Source organism: Amblyomma mixtum, chromosome 3 (genome assembly GCF_055824585.1).
Source record: "Amblyomma mixtum isolate Tamu chromosome 3, ASM5582458v1, whole genome shotgun sequence".
Classification (NCBI taxonomy): Eukaryota; Metazoa; Arthropoda; class Arachnida; order Ixodida; family Ixodidae; genus Amblyomma; species Amblyomma mixtum.
Window position 1 is genome coordinate 182,854,074 of NC_143014.1, and position 14,460 is coordinate 182,868,533.

The following is a 14,460-nucleotide window of genomic DNA, read 5'->3' on the forward strand; positions in this document are numbered from 1 at the left end:
TTATACACACTAATATAACCGCACTACAGAGGTGTAATTATAACCATCTATTCGCAAATTAAATAGCCGATCAGGAATTAATTGCGGTTGTGTACTGGAGGAATACCAGCTGATCGCGAAACCATTGGAGAGAGACCGAGTGTTGCGAGTGCTCCTATTAAATGGACCGGATTTTACGCAGATAAGAATAAACAAACTCTAATAAGAGCGAAAGGTTGACAGGAGCAAATTTTTCAAATTTTGTGAGGAAAAAAGTTCAAATTCCGACGCTCCTTGACGTCAACCTGCACGCGTATTGGATAACGTTAGCTAACCTGCTCCCCGGTCGGTCCAGGTTCCTTTGCCGACGCAGCGATAAGCGGTGCTCAGACCTTCTGTTTACGGAGCCGAGTTGCTTTTTAAGCGTCTACATTAGAAAACGTATTCACCGTGTGTTCCGTTGTGAAAATGGGCCTCATGCGCGTTGCGCGAAAGCCATGACATTCCCCTGGGTAGCATTGTGCTATAGACTACTGAGGCCTAGCGTCCGTATACCAACCCAGCACCCATGGGTTCGACGCCCGGCGCCTTTATCGCTCTTTGCCTGCACCGACGGCTTTTTGCGTTCCGAATCACTACAATTAAAGCATCATAAGATCCGCGATATCTCCTTCATGCAACTTCCACAATTAAGACATATAATCAGACGATGGTCATAAAAAATCAATAGGCGTTATGCACTTAATTTGAGCTTGTTTAGGTGTTATCATACTGGCACTACAAACGCCTTCATCGTGGTTCGCGATTTTTGCATTCGGTAGAGGCACCGGGTCCGGAGCAGTTTTGGGAGTCTGCTAAAGCAGTATGCAGGAGAGACGTCGCAAAAAATTCGTCCCGTGATTGCGCGAGTGCCGATGGTTACTTGAGTACAGAGAGGCAACCACATTCCGTTTGACAGCACTGAAACACGCGCAAGTAGGGCGAGAGATTTAAATGGCCTGCAACCTCGGCTGAAACATTGTCCTTTTTTTGACAGAGTTCAGGAATTAATGCCGGAAGGCGCGTCCATTTCAGCGCTCAGTTTCATTCGTATTTATTTCGCTACAGCAGGCCGCGAAATTAGTAATCGATGTGGAGTCCCACAGTCCGGACTAAAATAGATTTGGAAGCCTTCGTTTTTGCATGGCCACCCGTTGCGATCATTTGTCATTTTTCCGCTATGGACACGAGACCGATATGCATGCGAAAATTTCAAATTACTGGTAATCATAGTTTGCTGCGTGAGTGCGCTGAGAGTGTAGCCTTGTCATTATGTTACCATCAGTAACAGGTGCACTATCGTTAACTGAAGTGAATGTCTTTCCCCCTTATGCAACTCCTAATGTGAAGAAAAGATTTCCCCTCGCGGTGAACATACCGGCGTCTGCGGAGACGCGTCTACATGCTGTCACCGCGGTACCAGCACGTAGCTTGCACACGTACGATTAATGTTTTTTTTTCATATTTATTTGCAACACTCATGTATATAAAGGAAGGAGCCCCTGAGAACAGAATTTGATTGATTGATTGATTGATTGATTGATTGATTGATTGATTGATTGATTGATTGATTGATTGATTGATTGATTGATTGATTGATTGATTCCAGCAACGAAAAACTACACGTGCGAAGCAACCATTGCTTCCTGTCTCATCGAGTTATACAGCACCTCGCAGGCTTTCCTCAGTCTGGTGCACCTATTGCGACCCCTGCGTGTTCTCCGTATGTCGCGGAAGAGCCCGGCAACGACCTTTTTGTATGCAAATACCAGCTCCGCGGCGTCTGTCAGCCTCGCAGGATGAATGGGGGGCACACAAGAAACAAGAGGCAGTTTGGCAAATATCGACAGCTAGGTAGCATTGACCCGAACCGTGACCCAGCCGCTTGTCAACTGTGCGCAGATAGATTTATGAAGCTTCGCTGAACAGAGAAGCAAACAAAAGGAAGCCCGTCGGCTGCCGCTTCTGCCGGGTGGCGAGCGCCGACAGCGTCGAAGCGTGTCTCGCAGCGCCGGCGGCAATTATTGACACAGATACAGACCGAATCGCTGTTTTCCGAACAATCATGTTGTGTGTCAAAAGGGCGTCTCGCTTCGCGCGCGGTGCTTTCTCAACGTCAGACGACGGCTGCGACGCCCCACGCCGCGTGTACGACGGACGGCCCCCGGCGGTCGCTGCTGCGCGTGTATGCTTTACCCCGATGAACGCTTGTAGTACTACGCCGCGCGTGGGCGGCATATTGCGCGCCGCTTCCTGTACGGGCGCCGGCATCGAGGGAGGCGGCTGGGAATGTTTTGAAATAACCCAGACAGCGTCTTCCACGCGTGCGGGCACCGACAATGACGATGCACTGTTCGGCCGCGATTCTTTACTAAAGCCGAATCTGCGTGCGACGAGAAGGAGCAGCTCGGTCAGCGCCGTCAAACAGAGGCTAAAGAGAACATTTCAAGTTTGCCCGGAGTTCTACATGCCATACGCGTGCGACGTGCACACGATCCACGTGTTTACCCGCGCACACTTGGGGTGAACACTGACCACTCTGTGCAGGGAAGCCGAGAACGTGCACTCAGAGCGCGTGCCTCGGGGGCTCTGATGTTAACCGAGGAAGCGCCGCTGAAAGCGCTCCCTTTGTCTGCAATACCTGCGGCTTATTGGGCCGACAGGTGCGCTTGTTATATATAGAGGTCGAGCTGTTCGCTTTTTATTTTTTGAAAACGCTGCGGCCTTTTTTCGGTGTTTATTTCAGGGCGCAATTTCTTTTTTCGGCGAATATTATTTCTTATTTAAGCATTATCATTTTTTTTCGGTGATCTATACGGTAAAAAGTGGCGTAAGGTTCATCTTGGCTGAACTGTTCACAAGAGCAGTTGATTCTACCAGTAATTAATGCACAATAATAATCTTGCTTTAAGCAATGGCTACAATATCGAATGCTTTCGCCGTAAAAAGAAAAGCAAGAGGGCAGAAGTCAAGCAATCACAAGACAAAAACGTTTCGCTCTAAAAGAAGATTAGTTGGTTGGTTGGTTGGTTTATGGGGTTTAACGTCCCAAAGCGACTCAGGCTATGAGAGACGCCATAGTGGAGGGCTCCGGAAATTTCGACCACCTGGGGTTCTTTAACGTGCACTGACATCGCACAGTACACGGGCCTCTAGAGTTTCGCCTCCATCGAAATTCAACCGCCGCGGCCGGGATCTAACCCGCGTCTTTCGGGTCAGCAGCCGAGCACCATAACCACTGAGCCACCGCGGCGGCCTAAAAGAAGAGTAGTTCGAAGAATTATGTCGTGCAAAAATCATATAAACAAGAAAAAGAACGAGCGAAAGTACCAACTGTATAAATGACAGGCACCAGCACACATACAATTTCCTCTCTTAGGCAAATGGCACCCCGGGCCTATCTGTCCATCGTCTCCATGTCAGAATGACTTTATGCAGTTGTGAAAAAGGCAGATGTACTTCTTGCTTGCTACTCTGCTCCCGCTTTCACTAACGAAACAAACTTTCAGCGCAGAAAATGCTTCACAAGAACAAAAGTTCGGAGTGCTAATAGTTACGACATACATCACTGAGCTTCAAATACTGGGCTATGGCACGCCAGCAGTCGCCATTCAGCTCATCCAACTGCGTGTTGTCGTCCCCAGCGTTACACACCACCGCCGCGCGGACGACACCGGCTAAGACCATATAGTTCTCCAGTAGATAAAGCCTGGCCTTGTTTACGTCATGGTAGACCTGGTCCTCGGATTTGCCGGAAAGCACCGCCAGGTGCTCCTGCAGCGCTGCCGTTCCGCACATTTCTTCGAAGTCGGCGGCGCCCTGTTGATCGGCCACCGCTTCTGGCATTCTATCGAGTCTCATTACGAATTGCGCTGCCTTACACAGCACACCATGGTTTTGCTCCTTGGCACTTTCAATGGCGGCACTAGCTCGCACCGCGTCGTCCCAAAAAGCACATCCGATGCTTATTCTTGACAGGTACACGTTCTTGATCACCATTTCTCGTATCGCTCCGAGGACCGCGTCGGGAACGTTGCCCACGCTCACAATGTGCAAGTCAAGCAAACTCCTTTTGCATTTTGCGATCAGGAGCGAGAGCGAGTCAGCTGTTGTGAGCGTCAGTCTAGATGCCACCAATGACAGCTTCCTTAGGCATTTTGCATGTTTCAGGGCATGCAACACATGGATCAGCACCGAGTCGCCACTTCCATCGTGCGCTCTTAGCACGACCAACTTAAATGACTGCAAGCGCTCACATATTTTGATCGTCTGACAGAGCGCACATGTGTGATCTCCCTTTGTGTAGCCATTCGCGGCAGTGCCACCACTCAAGTATTCAACTGTGAGGGAGCGTCGTGAGGCATTCAGGGCTAAAGAGGCATACATACAGGACAGGCTGTCACCAACAAAGCCGTTGTACTCAATCGTCACCTCGTATCGCAGGGTCTCTTCACTGTCCATTTTGTCGGCGGCCTGTTCTCTATGACAGAGGTTAAAAAAAAAGCACCCAAATGAAGCGATGACTAGCAACGAGTCGAATATCACATGCACGAGAGCTTCTACCTCCTAGTTCTAGCTTCGTCTTCGTCGACGTTAGTGTGGCTTTCCCTTTAAATCGGGCGGGAGCGTATTTTGCCTCCTAGCCAGTGGTAATAAGAATAGCTAAACAAACGAAAAAAATAACCTAAAGAAAAAAATAAATGAAAAAAAAAGCAGAGGGATGCGAAGAGCCAGGCAATAGCAGTCAGTCTTTAGTCTTTAACATAATACCTTAGCAACGCCATCTATCGTCTCGCCCAATCTCGGCTGCCGCGCTTGTATCGCTTGTAACTGTATGTCGTGCGGGCTTCAAGAGCCTCTGCGGATGTACAGCCATAGAGCGAAGCTTAGCGGATGCGGGACTGTGGAAGAAAAAAAAAATTATGGCTGAGGCTAAGGTTAAGCCTAGTCAGATGCGAAGCATATTGGTGGCTAGGCTTGGTAATACATGGCTTTCTTTGGTTGCATATTTGGTCATTTTAATACAACCACTAGAAGCCTTCGTCGTGGGGGAAGACAACGGCATGGCTACAACGGAACGCCGACTAACCCCGAGACGCGCGTTGGGTGAGCGCCTGGATTGCCACGGAAGCCGCGTCTGCCTGCCCGGTGGAGCGAGCGTTTCACCTACACCGAGTGTGAACGCGCGTTCGAAATGCGCGGGAATGCCGCTCGAGGACATTCCGGCGTCTGTGCGATGGCATCGTCACGACGACGTCATGGTGTCACGTGGCGTGACGGCTAGGGGTCCCACGGTGACGGCGCGAGGTGGAGGCCGCCTCTCTCACCCGATGTCACGTTGTGTGACGTCACGGTGTCACGTGGTGTGACGTCACGGTGTTACGTGTGTGACGTCACGGTGTCACGTGGTGTGACGTCTAGGGGTCCCACGCCGACGGCGTGAGTGGTAGCTCTAGCAATATGCTTCGCATAAAAATATTTAGGCCAGCAGCGCGGCTTATTACACCCCTGTCAAGCGGGACATTTCCATGGCCTTTGCCGCACAGTTGTCTTACTGCACTAAAGGGGTAAAACCGAAAAGGAGCAGTGGCGCTGCTACACGGCCAATCCAAAGGAGCTAGAACACGGCCTCCCTGAATGTCATACGGCACCGGCAACCACGAAGGCGGCCAACCGCTATGCGTGAAGTGGCGCTAGTAACACCTAAAAAATTAAAGCAGACGATAGCCCTTCAGCTGAAGCGATAAGTGTCCAACAGTGCTTTCGTTTGTGTTGAAAAAAGTAGCCTATACGATAATCAAGGAACATCCTCAATGTCAGAAGCGGATATTTTTGAAACAAAAGTTTTTTTTTTTTTTATCGTTCGTGGTCTCACCTCGGTAGGCTCACTTTTTCGTTCGGCTCCTCGTTCCGCGGGTGAACTGCGCTTTGGTTGCGTCCATTGTGTGTATTTCAAAAAAATTACGTTGTGCCTTGTCAACGTGCGTGCCGTAATCATGAGCGACGAATCGCAAGAAGTCAAAACGAAGGGCGAAATTGCCATGAGGATCGCCGCCGTGGCATCCTTACGCGCGGCGGCGGATGCGGTTAAGGCGCACGGTGACGCAATTCGAGAACGACTCTTCGCCAACATTTCCCATTGCAAAGCCGTCGCGTTCCCTCCGCGAACTGTGCATCGCAGTAGGTGGGTGTGTACCCGCAGCGAGCAATGGCTTCAGGATACGCTGCCGAACCTCGGGAGACCAGCATTTTCTGCAGGTGATCCGCGTTGACCCGGCTGCTTTTCGGTACCTTGTGGACCGGTGCTGGCCTGCAATGCAGCGTGAGAACACAAATATATCAGTGTCGAACAGCCAGTCGACATCGGGCTTTCCAAGCTCTGCTCAGCTGCCGAAGACCGGGTGGTAGTTTTAGTCTGTGGTGTTGGGCGGTCAACTGTGAACACTATTTCTAGAGAATGAACAAAGGCGCGTCTAGTGAATATACGGTGTCTTCGTTCACTCGCATCTTCCTCCCTTCCCGTTACGGCGAGGTTCAGGTGTCCACCGAGATATGCGAGACAGATACTTTTCCTTTCCTCAAAAACCAATTTACCGACGAGCAAGGCGTAGAACCGAACGGGCGATGGCGTTCTATGGACTCCCTGGCAGCGTTGCAAGATGTTGTCGCGTTCCACTTTTAGAGGCGAAGCTTAACACCTTAACCACATATCAGTGACACAAGCAGCAACACCGCGCTTAAGGCTTTCGCCTCACCGCACTTTAGGTCAAGAAAGTGCCCCCTGAAATTTTCTAGAGAATTTGCCGAGACTGTGGTGGATGTGATTGAACGGGAGTGGATTCGAAGGATGACACCAAGCGAAATGGATGAGCACATTAGCGAGTTTTACCCTACGGTAGGATTCCGGCAGGCAGTGGGGGCCTTGGATGGCTGCCATTTCCCGGTGTCTCCACCGCATTTGAATGCAGTGGACCACAGGTACTACAAGGGTTGGCAAGTGGTTTTTTCTTGACTTACGCTTGCTTTTTCCTTTTTACTCGCATCCGATGTCCTGAAGCGCTTCTGTTTTCACCTTAGAAGTAGACGACCCTCTACGGCATAAGGCTCCTTCTAATCTGCTGTTCTTAAACACGCGCTAAATATTTCCATCATGTAACCTAGTGCATGCAAAATGTTTTTTTTTCTTTTGTGCAGGTACAGTGTCATCCTTCTAGCCATTGTGGACCATAAATACCGGTTTCGGTACATTTCAGCAGGCAGCCCAGGACGGTGCCACGACTCCATGTGTACACTGTCCGAGCTGGCTGAAACCGTTGAAGGGCTACTATTCAAAGTGCCAGTCACAGTTATTAATGGCACTTGTGGGACCCCAATAATCGTTTGCTACCAGGCGTTTGCCCTGACGGGGTATCTCATGAAACCCTTCCCCCTCCCTTTGCAGGGGGAAAAAAGGCTCTTCAATTATCATGCGTCCAAAAGCCGAATAATTGTTGAAAATGCTTTCGAGAGGATGAAGGCCTGCTTTCGGTACACCATGAAAAGGATGGAGAGCGAGATCAGGCATGTACCTATGATTATTAGAGCCTTGCGTTGTATGTGCCAGCACTTCTCACTATCTCCCTCTTTTCACTCCTTTCATCCCTTCCATAAAAGCTTGTTTGGTTTAATAGAGTTTAACGTCCCAAAGTGACTCAGGCTATGAGGGACGCCGTACTGAAGGGCTCCGGAAATTTCGACCACCTGGGGTTCTTTAACGTGCACCGACATCACATAGTACACGGTGTTACGACCCAACTTGAGACCCGCGAAGATCACGGCGGCGGATTCAGCAGCGGAAATTTCGATATGTCGTTTGACCTCACCAAAAAGGATGACTAGCTGGGAAGTGGCCGGTGGAGCTCTTCCCACGCTCGGCTCGGTGCGAACGACCTTCCCTTCTAGAAGCGACCGACGATGGACCGACGACAAGGGAAGAAAGGATTCACCTCGTCTGGGAGGAACCGGAACGAATCGGAGGAAGCCGGCGCAGATGCGGCCGCGGCGCCATCATGCCACACCTGTGTTCGATAGACACGTGCCGTTTGTAGCAATGTTGCACCGCAGTGCGAAAGAGCCGCAGACTTGCGTTTCCTCCTCGCCAAATTCCCACGTGTGGACTCTGCAACAGGTGCCTCCGTTTGCTGTATTGTGTTGTGCCGACCTGTGCGTCGTGTTGAAATGCCATCTGGTGAAGGGGTGGAGCCTTAGGGTATTTAACCAGCGCCCTAGTGAGAACGAACGCTCTGGGCCCTGGGTAAAAGGCTCATCCAGTCGCTCGACGTCATGAACTCTTAATTTTTGTTTCTTTGTTCTTTTCTTCATTATGTAAATAATTGTCTTAAAAAAGTGCCATTGAACCTGCTTGTTTTCGTATCCCCTACCTTCGAAGCTTCAGACCGTTCCCTCATCCCGGACGAGCCCCCAGGACGCAACAACTGGCCATGCTACCCGACTTACAACAACTGGTGGCAGCGGTGGGATGCTGCTACGCACCCTATGACAACGGGCCTCTATAGAATTTCGCCTCCATACAAATTCGGCCGCCGCGGCCAGGATCGAACCCGCGTCTTTCGGGACAGCAGCCGAACGCCATAACCACTGAGCCACCGCGGCGGGCGATCTAATATGATACCGTGGTATATATAAAAGCACTTGGCTATGTTCTCTACTAACCTGTGTTCTGTATTCAAGTTCTCTATTTTGTAGCGAGAGCTACACTACGCCAGCCGCTTCGCGAGGTCAGCGTGGCTGCGTGCTGAGCCGTGGCACCACGGGCAAGGCGTCGCGCTGAACGGGAGATGGCGTTCCTTCGTAAAATTGAAAATTGGCTTTTGAGGAAAGAGAATACGCAGTAACTCTCTCACATATCTCTTTGGACACCCGAATCAAGCCATAGAGGAAGGTACAAACAGTGATATCAAAGAAATGGTTTATCGTTTATGAGAGTTTAACATCCCAAAGCGAATGAGGCTAGAAGGGACGCCGTTGAGAAGGGCTCGCTCCTGCCTGGACTTCCCCCTGCTAATAATGCTCTAGCGGTGAAACAATGGGGAGCATTTGCTACAGTCCTTCACATGCCAAGACAGGTTGCTCCCTGTGCCGCCTTGCAACTTATATGTTGCCGTGTTCCCTGAGGCGTTCAGTCGGCTATTGTCAGTCTGCCCGATGTATACTTTCCCACAGGAGATGGGGATGAATACAGAACCCCCATCGCACACTTTGTGAACTTCATTTGATGGTTGGTTCTCAGGCTTGTTCTCTTTCACAGTCTGAGATGTGGGCGAAAAGACCAGATAGCTTATGGGGGGCTCAAAAGACGCATGTTGACACCAAATTTTTGGAACATTGTTTTCAGTTGATGGAAAATTTTATGGAAGTATGGGACAACAAATATTAGGTGATCCTGAACTTCCATAAAATTTCTCATCGACTGAAGTCCCAAAAATTTGGTGCCAACATGGTGTTTTCAGCCCCCCGTCTGTGCGCCCGCATCTCGGGCTGTGAAAGAGAACAAGCCTGCAAGCCCAACCACCAAACGAAGTTCATAAAGTGTGCGGTGGGAGTTGTTTATTAAATCCCCATGTCCCGTGAGAAGGTATATATCGGGCGGACTTAGTGATGCCTGAATGAACGCATCAAGCAACACATTGCGAGCGGGCACAGGAACCAGCGTGGCTTTGCATATGAAGGACTGTAGCAAATGTTTGCCTCTGTTTTATTGAACGAGCATTACTAGCAGGGTAAAGTCCAGGCACGAGCGAGGCTGTTCGAAGCATTTCTAATCAAAAAGAACGAGTGGCCCTACATAAAAGACCTGTCTGTCCTTATTTATTTTTTATTCAAATACCCTAAAGGCCCTCTGCAACAGGGTATTACATGGGGGGGGGGGGGGGGGGGGGGGGGGGGGCACACGAAACACACTAATAAGAATATGCGAGAAACAAAATAGTAAGAATAAACAATTTCAGCAAACATAGCAAGAAAACCACAAAATACGCAAACACCAATATTAGAAGTGGATTAAAGTTCGAATAAAGATAAGATAAAAGTGTGAAAATTGAAACACAAAAACGCACAGAGACGTCAAATTCTGATATGAGTCCACAGCATTTGATTAAATTGATCGGTGTTAACTTCAGTGGCAATATCTGATGGTAGGTTATTCCAGTCAGCTATGGTTTTGGGGATGAATGATTGTGCGTAATTGGCCGAGTGGCATGCTGGGCGTTTGACTTTGCAGGGATGATCACGGCGAGGAAAAATGACAGGGGGTGACTGAAAGAAGTCGTCGCGCAAACGATCATGATGATAAAGTTTGTGAAAGAGAGATAAGCGGGCGTGTTTCCGTCGTAGTGATAGCGGATGCAGTTCGGCACGAATTTTTAAAGATGAAACACTGGAGTACGGAGAATAATCTGAAAAAATGAAGCGAGCAGCACGGCTTTGCAGGGATTCAATGTTACGTATAATGTAGTCTTGGCTCGGGTCCCAGATGGCACATGCATATTCAATTTTAGGCTTGATTAACGTGATGTACGCGAGTTTCTTTAGATGTGAAGGCGCTTGCTTTAGTCTGTGTTTCATGATACCGAAAGTACGGTTAGCAGATGCAAGAGTAACGTTGATGTGATGATGCCATGTTAGATCCGATTGCAAGTTGACTCCTAAGTATTTGTACGTGGTAGTAAGTTCGACAACGTTGTTACCTATAAAGTATGAAGTTGGAATACGGGAAGAGGAGTGTGTAAATGACATGCACTTAGTTTTAGAATGATTTAGGGTCATTTGCCAGTCTGAACACCATCTGTTTATTGCGTTGAGGTCTGACTGCAATGCTTGATGGTCAGTGTCAGTAGAAATGGTACGGTAAATTACGCAATCATCGGCGAACAGTCTTACTCTGGACGACATGCAGTTAGGCAAGTCATTAATATAGATTAGAAAAAGCAAAGGGCCAAGCACGCTCCCTTGTGGAACGCCGGACGTGACAGGAATAAAAGGGGAGTTGTGATGATTAATATTTGTGAATTGAGTTCGAAATCACAAGAAATCTTTTATCCATGCAATGACTTGTGCGTCAATGTTAAAATGTTTTAGTTTCAGCAGTAGCCTGTGGTGAGGAACGCGGTCAAAAGCTTTAGAAAAATCTAAGAAAATCGCGTCGACTTGGTTGCCAGCGTCAATACATGAAAGCAAGTCATTAGTAAACCCTGCAAGTTGCCCATCGCATGAATATCCCTTGCGAAAGCCGTGCTGGTATTTGAAGATTATGTTATGTTCTTCTAAGTATTTTATGATTTGAGAATGTATGATATGTTCCAGTAGTTTGCAAACGGTGCTAGTTAACGAAATAGGCCGGTAGTTAAGCGGTGATGAGCGATCGCCAGATTTAAAAATTGGTATAACCTTGGCTGTACGCCAATCATTTGGAATTTGGCCGGATGACAATGACTGTGAAAAAAAAGAGCGCACAAGATTCCCGAAATACTTTGCTCAGAGAAATAGCGGCACTTTCTATCAGAGACGGAATGACCGCAGCTGATTTTTTTCATCTGCACGTGCGCTTGCGTGAGAAAATGGCTTCAGGTACAGCCTTTCTCAAAAGTAACCAGGCTACATGGTATGCTTCTCCTTCGTATAACAGAGCCCTCACGGCTTCCCTAAAGATTAAAAAGTTCTTTGGAGGTGAGAACAGGAGTTCTTACCATACAGAGATTTAGAGCTTCAGGGCTGGCATAATGGCTTTAATATACGACTGAGAAGAAAAAAAAAAAAAACGTGAAACCTGGTTACTTTTGACAAAGACTACATGGATGAAAGAAAAATAACTAAATTGTAAGTCTGTGTACAGTGCGTGTTTGTCTTCGTCTGGTCCTGTTTCTCTGTTTTTGCGTTTTTTTTTGCTAGAACATGAATAACCAACTCGCCCATCAATTCACATTTTAGTTTGCATGCTTCATAGATTTTCCACTGCCTAAACCTTTTTGAGCATTTATTATTCATGCTAATGCTATTATCAAGCCTGGTACCCTCTTATCTTTTTACAGAATTAAAGGCACCGAATTTCAGATTATCAGATGTACTACTCTCATTTACTGAACTCTAGAAAATGTGCGAAATGTGGTTTTAATTGACAAGACTGTTTGAAGTCATGCTTGCATTAGATACATCGGGGCGCTCTGAAGCACATAACCTTTTCAGTGTGTGACCGTATCAAAATACCGCCAGTATCATAAAAAAACTCAATTTTTTTTCATGAAAGCGAGAACACTCCTTAATGCTGACACCAGCAGTTCCTTTATCAATGCATGCTTAATAATAGTGTGTCTTATTTATACGTCGCATCAGTGACAAGTGTACATAACCAATGGGAGCTGCTTTTGCGGTTGGACGTTGTGTGAAGGAGGTCACAATTTGAGGCTGGCATTGTACTAACTTGAAAAGCTTCTGTTTCATTACCGTCACAACCAGTTCATGATGGATTTTTATGGCGCATGGTCATCGTGGCCAAAAAGCGCCATGGCACAGTGCGTTTTCGCCTGCTCAAGGTGGAGTCAAAGATCGATATTCCAAGCGTTCGAACGCTAACGGCAAACTCCTGTAGTTGAAGTAACCAAAAAAATAAATTGCGAAAGCTCGTGGCTAACACTTAGTTATAGAAACCATAGGGGCGAAAAAACCAAAGCAAATGTCCAAATAAGAGCCAATTAGAAAGAAACAAATGGGCACAAAATGAAAATGTATCCGAGGGTAAGCAGAGCAGAGCACAAGGGCCCCGGTAAAAGCGTTCACCCAAAAGAAGCCAGCACCAGGCCAGGGGAAAGCTTGTACCCGTAGCGTGCCATAGTGGTCCTGCCGCAGAAGATGATCACACGTCCCAGCACGCCTGCAAACGCGAGCACATTTGATTTTCGTCGACACAAGTCGTTGTCGGGTCTCCACAAATATATTTGTCAGGACCCGCTCAGACAGACAGGAGCGGGACAGCGCGCCGCCGCCTTTCCGCTTTGCAGACAAGAAAATCGAATCTGCTCGCGCTTGGTAGGCGTGCTGGTGCATTTCATGGTCTTCTGCGGCCGGACCGCTATGACACGCTACATACCTATTGTATCACCGGTGAGCACCTGGCGGCACTGGAGGTCAAAGCCCGCACCACTAACATGAAAGGCGGATGCTCAAACCACTAGGCCACCACTCCACTTGGTGCACTATCCCAATATCAGTTTAGTCTTTTACGCTAACTGCAACCTGCTATTGGAGAAGGTATGTAGTCACGGTTGCCCTTGCATTGTATACGGGAGCAAATAGAAAATACGGATAATTGAGCACACAAGTGATATGACATTTTCTGCTACCAGGATATCTCGAAGAGCCATGTTTGTAGTCTTTTTTTTTCACCACATAAGCCCTCGCAGAACGCAAAGCAATTCACATCATTGCAGATAACTGACTTCAGAATATATGATAGTAACAGTTTATGGCACATAGATTATGTCTTGAGTATATCCAGAATCATTGTGCTTGCTTCATTGCTTCTCTTTGCTCTCGTTTTGCTAGCATCCCAGAAATAAAATAATTATTAAACCTGACCTTTCATCACCACGTCATGTTCACCATATATGCAACTTCCATGAAATTTTTGGAATTTAAAACAATCTCTTTCCACCTTTCCAAGCTACATTAATCTCATATTGACCACTTAATGAAAGTTTGAACACCACAATGCTCAAGTGACGCGTATTTTGTTTCATTTATACCAAGGACAAGCGTTGATTGGAACAACCTACCTGCCTCCCTCATCTTTGTAACTGATCCCACCTTCGAGGTGAATTTGTGTGATCGCATGTTGTAACAAGACTATGTATATGCCTGGTTTTCTTTCTTTTTTGCCCATTTCTCTTAGCACTCTCTGGCCCTGAGATTAATAAAGGATGTAAAATAGACGTGTTTTACCCAGGGTGTCGAACCGGAATTTTTTCGGGTTCGGTTCAGGTTCGGGTTCACGCATTTCGGGTTCAGTTCCGGGTTTGGCTCCGGAGCGACATTCCGTTCCGGTTCGAACCGCTCCGGATAGCGTCGAACCGGTTCAAACGGGTTCAAACGGGTTCAGTCAATAAAAAATTCTGAACGAGGTTTTTATTCAACCATGTTTTGTTGTTTACTTTTCTTTATGATATCAGCGTATAAAACAGCACTGCAAAATTTGCTCAATGCGAGATGTTTTACTGTCCGCGGCAAAAAGATTTAAATTTACGCAAGGGCCGCGAAATCAAAAGAACTCACAATTAGTGTACACCGGCTATGTATACTAGACTCTATCTGATGAGATACATGAAAAGAAAAGCTGATGGATTTTTCATCTACAAAACATTTCAGCTACAGCAGTTTCGGAGTCCCCGTCAG

General features: G+C 47.6%; 1 pseudogene; it reads left to right on the plus strand.

Moving 5' to 3' along the window:
- The first annotated feature begins 6,333 nt into the window (after positions 1-6,333).
- On the plus strand, positions 6,334-10,322 carry LOC149352939 (uncharacterized; annotated as a pseudogene).
- Positions 10,323-14,460: the final 4,138 nt, after the last annotated feature.